We start from the raw sequence: 9,730 nt of genomic DNA, 5'->3' as shown, positions 1-9,730 counted from the left end.
GAACAGTAAATTGTACAAACACTTTTAGGACCTGCGCTGAGCGTGCACGCACACACACGTACATCCTTGACAAGTCAATTCAGTATTTGCAAATCCAGGAACCAATCATTTCCTCCTTTTATTCTCATACATTATATTGTCTACATTATAACATTTCATACAATATTTTTTATTATTTTATTCTGTTTCTTGTTTGGGATTCATTGTGAGTACAAAGAATTAGGTTGCACTGATTGCATTTGTGAGATAAAGTCCCTCTGACAATTGTGTCCCACCCCTAAGACGTGTGCCATACTCTGTGACCTCCACCCTTCTCCCCCCTCTTCTCTCCCGACGTGCTCATTCCCTTAACTCCCTTGCCCCTTGTATTAGCTCATCTACTGTCTTTATATGAGAAATGAGCCCATAGGATCCTTGCTTCTCCATTCTCGTGATGCTTTACCAAGAAGAGTGTGTTCAAAAAAAATCAAAATTAAACAGATACAATGAATTTAATATTATATTTTATGTAACTCAACATATCCAAACTATTACTATTTCAATGTCATTAAAATAAAAATCAATAGTGGGGGAAAAAAAGAATGTGTTCCACCTCCATGTAGGTTAATACGTGGCTGAATACTATTCCATGGTGTGCATATACCACAGTTTCTTAATCCATTCCTGGGTTGCTGGGCATTAGGCTGTTTTCACGTTTTAGCAATTGTAAACTGAGCTTTGATAAACAGTCTCATGCAAATGTCCTAAAAGAAGGATTTTTTCCTTCTGATTAGATCCTAGTAACAGGATTGCAGGATCAAAGGGGAGGTCCAATTTGAGTTCTTTGAGGATTCTGCATACCTCCTTCCAAACAGATTGTATTAATTTGCAGTTCCATGAGCAGTGTAGAAGTGTTCCCTTCTCTCCACATCCACACCAGCATCAGCAACTTTGAGACTTTGTGATGTGGGGCGTTCTTACTGGGGTTAGGTCATATCTCAGGATAGTTTTGATTTGCATTTCTCTGATGATTAGGGACTATAGGCATTTTTCATAGGTTTGTTAGCCATTCATCTGTCTTGTTTACAGAAGATTCTATTCATGTCTCTTACCTAGTGATACGTGGGTTGTTGGGTTTTTTAATTGATCAAATTGAGTTCTCTGTAGATCTTAGTTATGAAGCTTTTGTCCCATTCATAATATGCAAGTATCTTTTCCCATTCTGAAGGTTGTCTGTTTGCTTTGGTTGTTATTTTCTTAGCTGTACAGAAGCTTTTCAGTTTAATTAAGTCCTATTTGTTTATTTTTGTTGTTGCAAGTGCCACAGAAGTCTTCTTTATAAAATCTTTCCCCAGGCTGATATCTTCAAGTGTTTACCCCCACTTTCTTCAATGATTTTTATTGTTTCATGCTTTAGATTTAAATCTTTTACCCACTTGGAATCAGTTTCTGTAAGTGATGAGGGGTATGGGTCCACTTTCCATCTTTTACATGTGGTTATCCAGTTCTCCCAACACCATTTATTAAATAGGGATTCTTCTCCCCAGTGTATATGCTTCTTCAGTTTGTCAAAGATCAGGTGACTGTAAGATGTTAGTTTCATCTCACGGTTTTCTATTCAGTTCCAAACATCAATGTCTCTGCTTTTGTCCCAATATCATGTTGTTTTGTGTCCTTGATTAGCTTCTCATGTTGGCTGTTATTGACATATACAAAGGCTACTGATTTGTGGACATTGATTTTACATCCTGAGACATTCCTATATTTTTTGATCACTTCCAGGAGTCTTGTGGTTGAGTCTTTGGAGTTCTCTAAGTATAAGTTCGTATCATGGGCACACAGCAAGTTTGTCCTCCTCTGCCCCCATTTGGATGCCCTTTATTTCCTTCTCTTGCCTGATTGTATTGGCTAGACTTCCAGCACTATGTTGAATAGTAGTGGTGATAGAGAACAACCTTGTTCTAAGTGCAAACAAGTTCTAAGTCCAAAAGCTTTCAGTTTTACTCCATTCAGTATAAGATTAGCTGTGAGTTTGTTGTAGATGGCTTTGATCCAATTAAGTAATGTGCCACGTATCCTTATATTCTTCAGGGTTCTAATTAGAAGGATGCTGAATTTTATTGAATGCTTTTTCTGCATCTATTAACAGAGGGTCACATGGTCTTTGTTTTTGCTGTTGATATGGTGAATTATGTGTATGGACTTGTACCTTGCATCCCTGGAATGAAACCTACTTGATCGTGATGAATGATTTTTTGGATGTGTAGCTGTAATCTACTGGCTAGGGTTTTATTGAGAATTTTTGCATCTATATTCATTATGAAATTGGTCTGAAATTCTCCTTTTTAGTTGGTTCTTTTTCTGGTTTTGCTATCAGGGTGATGTTTGTTTCATTGAATGTGTTGGGACAAATTCCTTCCTCCTCAAAATATTTTTTTGTAGTTTTTGGCTAGGGCAGGGTTTGAACCTGCCACCTCTACCATATGGGGCCAGTGACCTACTCCTTTGAGCCACAGGCACTGCTCCCTTCTCAATTTTTTAAAATAATATCTGCAGTATGGGTATAAGCTCTTCTTTGAAAGCTTGATCGAATTCTGGTGTGAAGCTATCTGGACCAGGGCATTCTTTTTGGGGGAGTTTATTTTTTTTAATAGTTTCTTCAATCTTAATTCTTGATATCAGTCTGTTCAAGAGGTCTATTTCTTCTTGATTAACTCAAGGGAGAGGATATATTCCAGATATTGGTCCATTTCCTCTCACATTCTCAAATTTCTGGGCATAGATTTTCTTGTGGTACTCAGATATGATTTCCTCTTTTATCTCTTCCTGAATCCGACTATCACTCAGCATAAGTTTGTTCAATTTCCAAGTCTTTGTGTGGGGATGGGCAGCTTTCTTGCAGTTGAGTTCCACCTTTATTGCCTTGGGGTCTGAGAAGATACAAGGTATAATTTCTATTCTTTTAATTTTGGTGAGGTTTGATTTGTATCCTAGGTTGTGGTCTATTTTGGAGTATGTACCATTGGCTGATGAGAAGAATGTCTATTCTTTAGCTTTGGTAGGATGTCTTCTGCATATGTCTATTAATTCCATTTGTTCTAGGGTCACATCTTAGTCCTTTATATCTTTGTTTAGTTTCTGTTTAGGGGATCCATCCAGGTCTGTCAGAGGCATGTTAAAGTCCCCCATATTATGGCGTTATGGAATATCATATTGCTCAGACACATCAAGGTCTGTTTCATAAATCTGGGAGCATTTAAATTGGGTACATAAATATTTAAAATTGAAATGTCTTCTTGTGATTTTGTTCCTTTTACCAGTATCAAGTGTCTATCTTTGTCTTACTTCTTGTTATTTGCTTTAAATCTGCTTGTATCTGAAAATAAGATTGCAGCCCCTCCTTTCTTCTGATTTCCATTTGCTTGAAATACTGTTTTCCATGCCTTAACCCTGAGTCTTGATTTGTACCTCAAGGCTAGGTGTATTCCTGGAGACAGCATGTGAATGAATGGCTTGTGCTTTTTAATCCAATCAGCCAGCCTCTTCAGTTGTGAATTCAGTCCATTGACATGGAGAGAATTGCTAAGTGTTGTGGATTTCTACTCATCTTATTTTGTGAAAGTCCCTTGTGTAGTTTTATCCCTTGTGCCATTGTGGAAGGTATGTTTTGACGTTTAGCTTCTGGGTGTTTATTTCCTGGTGGCCCATTGTGGTGGTCAGTGTTGAGGATGGGTCTAAGTATTCAGATAGCTCTAAGTATAGAGCTGGTCTTGTTGTAGCAAAATTCCTCAGTGCTTATATATCTGCAAAAAGATTTGATTTCTTCATTAATTTTGAATCTTAGTTTAGCAGGATACAGAATTCTGGGCTGAAAATAAATGTCAAAGGTGGATGAAAATCCTCTTGTGGCTTGGAAGGTTTCAGTTAAAAAGTCTGCTGTCATCCTAATGGCTCTGCCTCTGTAGGTCAGTTGGTGCTTACTCTTGGCTGCTTGTAGAATTGTTTCTTTCATCTTGACTTTGAACAGGTTCATGACAATGTTTCTTGGAGAGGCTCGGTTTGAGATGAGATGACCTGGGGTTTGATATCCATCTGAAAGGAGTGTTTTTGGGTCTTTAGTAAAACTTGGGAAGTTTTCATTTATGATACTCACCAGTAGGGCTTCCATCCCTTTGGGAAAATCGTCTTCCCCTTCAGGAACTCCTATTACTCATATATTTGAATGCTTCATGGAGTCCTGTAGTTCTCTAAGTGCCTGTCCTTCTTTTCTGTCTCTTTAACTACCTGGGTTAACAAAAAACTTTCTCTTCTAGCTCTGAGGTTCTTTCTTCCCCATGGTCTATCCTATTTTTGATACTTTCTACTGCATCTTTACATTCCATGATTGTCTCTTTCCTTAAGCTCTGCCATATCCTTTCTATAATCTACCTAATTAATTCTCATCTGAATTTTCCTTCTGTCTTTTAATTTTCTCGTCCATTCTTTTTTTGTCCTTATCATCCATAGTAGAAATTCCCATTCTATCCAAATATCATACTGTTCCATTGCATGGACATACCAATTTTTTTTTATCCATTCATTACTTCTTCTTCTTTTTTTGAGACATAGTCTCAAGCTGTTGCCCTGGGTAGAAGGCTGTGGCATCATACCTCACAGTAACCTCAAACTCTTGGGCTTAAGCGATTCTCTTGCCTCAGCCTCCCAAGTAGCTGGGACTACAGGTGTCTGCCACAACACTGGCTACTTTTTGTTGCAGCTGTCATTGTTGTTTTAGCTCCCCTGGACCAGGTTGAAAGCTGCCAGCCTCAGTTTATGTGGTATATGTGGCCGGCACCATACCCACTGAGCTATGGGAACCACCCCATTGATGAGTTCTTATAGATTTGAGTCATTTCCACTTTGAGGGTATTACAAATAATGCTTCTATGAACAATCTTGTCTACGTTTTTGTGGGAACATATGTTTTTATTTCTTCCTTACTCAAACTGCAATAACTTAAAGTCACACGTATCTAAGTTTGATGTTCTCTGAGGTGTTTTTCATATAACCATATTAGATTGCCTGAGAAATGAGAGATTGGAGGTCTAACTGAATTTTTGATGAATTTTTTGGGTTCATCAATCTTCCCTTCTGTCTACACTCTTAAAATTAGCCCTTGAATCAGCAGGAATAATGTCTATGCATAATGATTAATGCTGAAAAGTAATGAACAATTTGTGTTCTCTAATAGGAGACTGGACATTTGCTATCTATATTCCAAAATTCATGAGATTTCGATCACTTGCCTTTTAGAGAGCTGAAAGGTGGGGGGGGGGGCTTTCAAAGATATCAGGAAAAATGGGTCACAAAGTCAAGTGTCACCTGCTGCTCTGTCCCACTATGGAGAACATCTGCTGTTCCTTCCTCAGCTCCCCACCTTGTCTGTCTGAAGTCCACTCATATCAGCAGGAAATTCGGAGAACTGCACTCCTTTTGGTGGGTCAAGGAAATCTGAAGCTCCAGCCCCTGGCAAAGGGTTCTCTGCAGAAACAACAATAACACAGCACACTCCTCTCTCTGCCGCCCACAGAGGATAAGCCTTCTGAAGAGGACGCCCTGCAGCCTGGTCGCAATATCGTGGCCGAAGGTTATGCACTATACGGTAGTGCAACCCTGGTGGCTCTTTCCACCGGGCAGGGAGTGGACCTCTTCATGCTTGACCCAGTAGGTACAGAACATAATGGCGTCAGCTATGCTGGAGGGTGTGCCGGCGACTCAGCATGAGGCGCCCACTGGAGACAACGTGGTGCTGGAGACAGCCGGGGAGGCCAAGGCGCCTGCAGAAGCCAACACCACTGAGCTCGGCCAGGACGTGCTTTCCCAAATGGCCATGTACCTGACAGGGGAACTGATGGCCACCAGTGAAGACGATAAGGTGCTTGAAAATATGAATAAACTCACCAGCTCGAAGTATCCTGAAATGAAAGACATTGCTGTAATAGCAGAAACTTGAAGGACTTTAAAGCAGAAACATGGCCGATCGCAGCCTTATCAGGGTCAGATCAAGGTCACAGAGGTGGTGGCAGCTCCTGAGCAGGCAGCTTGTAAGTTGAATGCACATTTAAAGAAGGCTGGAAGCCAAGTACAAGAAGCTGGAGGATGATGAAAAACTTGTTTCTATGGAACAAAGTCTCTTTTAATGGAGAAGAATGTTTTGTAAGACCTACATCCTGAGACTAATGAATTGTCCCAATTCCTCAAAAGGAAACTCCGCTTGACAACCCAGGAACATCCCTCCACTGGGGTAAACAGGAGGACCATGGGTACTTGAGAACTTCCTGTGGGCAGTGTCCCTCCAATACGCACACTTAGATGTCCTTACCTTTCACTGGAATGCGTCTTCATCCACTCAGGAGAGAGACGCTCTCAAAGTTCAGGATACACCTGGGCTTGTCAGCAGATGCCAATGAAGGAACCTAATTTCTCTGGTAGTGGTTGATAACTGCATTACTGTCATAAGAAGCAGGGTTTTGAATCATTGTGCAAATAGTTTTTAAATTAATGATGCTAAGGTATGATTAAGGAGATTCTAAATTTAGAAACCCAAACAGGCTTATTCTTTGCAGCTTATCACCTTGTGATTGTCAGTAATTTACTTTTCCATAACATCGCAAATATCAGAAAAATCTCAAAATAATTATAGGTCAAGACTTCTAGACTGAGTGGAAATGGTGAAAGGAGTGTTTTGGTAGCGTGTTGTTTGCGATGGACTCCTCTTGTCTCTTTTCTGTATGAGTCAGATATCCGAGGATGGCCGACATCTTGACATGTGCTCCCACTTGGAAATGTGATATAGACAAAGACAAATGTATATGTGTGTATTTGTTTTGGGTGAGTGGGTGGGTGGAGGTTGCCACTCATGAAAGAAAGCATTTTATAAAATAAATTTTTAACAGAATATGATGACCTCTATTCCTGGGTACTCCATAGTCCTCTATGCCTTAATAACAGTCCCCTGGGATAATTTCCTGGTCATTCTTTGTACTTGCTTTGGGAGCAAGAGAGCCTGGTTTAGGGAGCCAACACCATTATCAGAAAATATGAAAGACGTCTGTCCAAGTGAGGGCACTTTGGAGCAGAGGGGTCTATAGAGTCTGTAGTATCAACTCAGGCCCTGTCCTTAAGAAGTTTATTTTCTAAAAACAAATTCAACCTTTTTAATTTATCAAAATCCATAATATAAGAATGACAATGCCATCCATGTCCAGACAGAAACATGAAGCACGGATTCTTTAGAGCAGCAGCATCTGTAGAATGATCTGTGGATTTTACCTTTCAATGCTGGATGATTTGCCAAGTATAGTCAGGGCTTGTGAAAACTCAAGTAATGTTGACTGAAGGTCATTTCAAAGCCTCCTGTAGTTACACACATGGAAGGTCAGTCCTGAATTTAATTCTGATTTACAAATGTTTATTACCATTTATTACACTATCGTGCAAAGCACCACTGCCAGCAGTGGCAATACAGCCCTGATCACACAAACTTCCCAGCCTTCGCAGAGTTTGCTTGTTAATACATTCGTAAAATGAAGGGAGTTGGAAGATTTCAAAACACAACAGTTAACTGACAGAATGGAGTTTGCAGTATGGACACCAGGAACTTTCAAATAGAAATCATTTTACATCTAAACCAAGATCCATTGCTGTGCCAGTTTGCCGATACTCCTATTTACCCTTATTCTCCAAGATCTTCTACGATTTATAAATATTACTATCAGACAATAAAGTGGCCTCCCTACAATTGTTCTAGAACAACAGCTGACGGTTATATAGTTTTTAATAAATGGTAGGAATGTAGATACACGTTCTAAGGGATTTTTAATTTATCGATGCACTTAAACATCACAGAAGCCCTGGGAGGCAGGTGCTACTATTATTCCCATGTTTAGATGAAAAAAGCGAGGGTAAGTAACTTGTCCAAGGTCAAACTGGTGACTTGGGTGTCAGGAGTCACCCTCAGGCTGTTTTGTACTTAACCTGTTCCTGAAGCTGGAACACATTATGCAGAGCAAAGTACTTCCAAGAACCTTCTGAGCAGTTCTAAAGACAGCGGGAGGTGCCTTTGACTCAGGGTCCCGACACAAAGAGCCACAGGCACAAAGCCTTTATTTCTTGCCCTCAACCATGACTATGGGCCCAGCCTAGACATATGGGGACACGAGAGCTTGTCTGTGTGACAAGAAGAGATGAATCAAAGTATAATCTTTTTTGATATGTTTATTAACCTGAAAACCCTTTGGATTATGTTAGTATTTACAAGGGCACTGTAGCAAAGAACCAGGGTCCAAGGCTTAGGGCCTGTGTGGATGCTGACATCAAGCTGAGGCAGGTGTCACAGACAGATGCCAGGGAGAGCGGCCATCAGCTTACTGAGCAGGGTCACACAGGACACAGATCCTTGTTGCGGTGCACAGAGCCTGTCTGACCTGTGCGCTTGTAGGGCTCATAATTTGATGTTGTTAGAACACACATGCTATGAGGGCAGAGGGTCCACCTCCTATTAGCCACAGTCCCCAGGAAGGAGACACTCATTGTCAAGGTGCTCATTACAAATGGGAGATACTGCTTTGTAGTGATAAGGATCTGGTGCCTCTTACCAAAGTGTGTGGAGGCCATGTTAATCATCAGTGGTTGTTGGCAGTCATACAGTGGGAACCAAGAGACATATTTTCCAGACTGTGGAAAGGCATCATTGCCATGTCTACCCCACAACAAGAAACAATGTTCCCAATAACTAAGAAAATGACATGAAGGCTATGTTAACCAGTGTGATGAAAATATTTCAAATTGTATATGAAAATACCACACTGTACCTCAGAATTGCATTAATGTACATAGTTATCATTTAATGAAAAAAAATAAGAATAAAAAAAAAGAAACAATGTTCCAGGAACCTGAGAGTCCCCCCACACGGGCCCAGGGGTGGATAAACCAGGCCTTTGCGCCACACACTGATGCAGAATGGGCTCCTCCATGCAGACAGGTTGATGACTACCACTCTTTCGATGGCCACCACTCTTTTGATGACCATTGTGCATGTTCCATGGTCTTGGGTGAAAAGCAAGAGACAACTGCAGCTAATTAAGCAAATCATGCTCCTTTCCTCATGGGGGTCTGGAGTGCAATGGCTGCAAATAGCAGCCTCCTATGTAGTATATGCAGCCTGTTGCTTATATACGTTGCTCTAAGGGATCTCAGAGACATTCCTTTCCAATACATGTTCATGTGTTAGACCTTGTGCTGTCCCCAATATAGGGTCCAAAGAGGTATTTGTGACCATGTGCTGTCCCCAATGTAGGGTCCAGACAGGTATGTATGACCATGTGCTGTCCCCAATCTAGGGTCCAGACAGGTATGCTTGGTATCTTTGGAAAGCCCCAGGGCACTGTGGCCAGAGTTCACATTGGCCAAGTCATCATGTCCCTCTGCACCAAACTATAGAACATGGAGCATGTGACTGAGGCCCTTCGCAGGGCCAAGTTCAAGTTCTCTGGCCTCCAGAAGATTCACATCTCCAGGAAATGGGATTTGTCCAAGTTTAAATCAGATAAATTTGAAGACATGGTGTGTGAGAAGCAGCTCATCCCAGATATCTGTGGGGTCAAATACATCCCCAGTTGTGGCCCCTGGACAAGTGTTCAGCCTTGTACTCATGAGAACGTATACTATCATTTGCACCTACCAATGATAAATCCTACTTCCTATCCAAAAA

At 40.9% G+C, this 9,730-nt stretch overlaps 1 protein-coding gene and 1 non-coding gene across 2 annotated transcripts in view; one reads left to right on the top strand and one right to left on the bottom strand.

Moving 5' to 3' along the window:
• The window catches only part of FBP2 (fructose-bisphosphatase 2), a 196,390-nt gene that overhangs the window by 40,186 nt on the left and 146,474 nt on the right, over nt 1–9,730 (bottom strand). The gene's annotated exons all lie outside the window — the stretch shown is intronic.
• Nucleotides 9,090–9,224, top strand: LOC111722835. The gene has a single exon (XR_002771490.1). It is a non-coding gene; the product is annotated as a small nucleolar RNA SNORA70 (small nucleolar RNA).

The sequence above is a fragment of the Otolemur garnettii genome, unplaced genomic scaffold (assembly GCF_000181295.1).
Source record: "Otolemur garnettii isolate 467f Iridium unplaced genomic scaffold, OtoGar3 scaffold00006, whole genome shotgun sequence".
NCBI lineage: Eukaryota > Metazoa > Chordata > Mammalia > Primates > Galagidae > Otolemur > Otolemur garnettii.
Note: the sequence above shows the minus strand (reverse complement) of the source record. Positions and strands in the feature narration are given on the sequence as shown.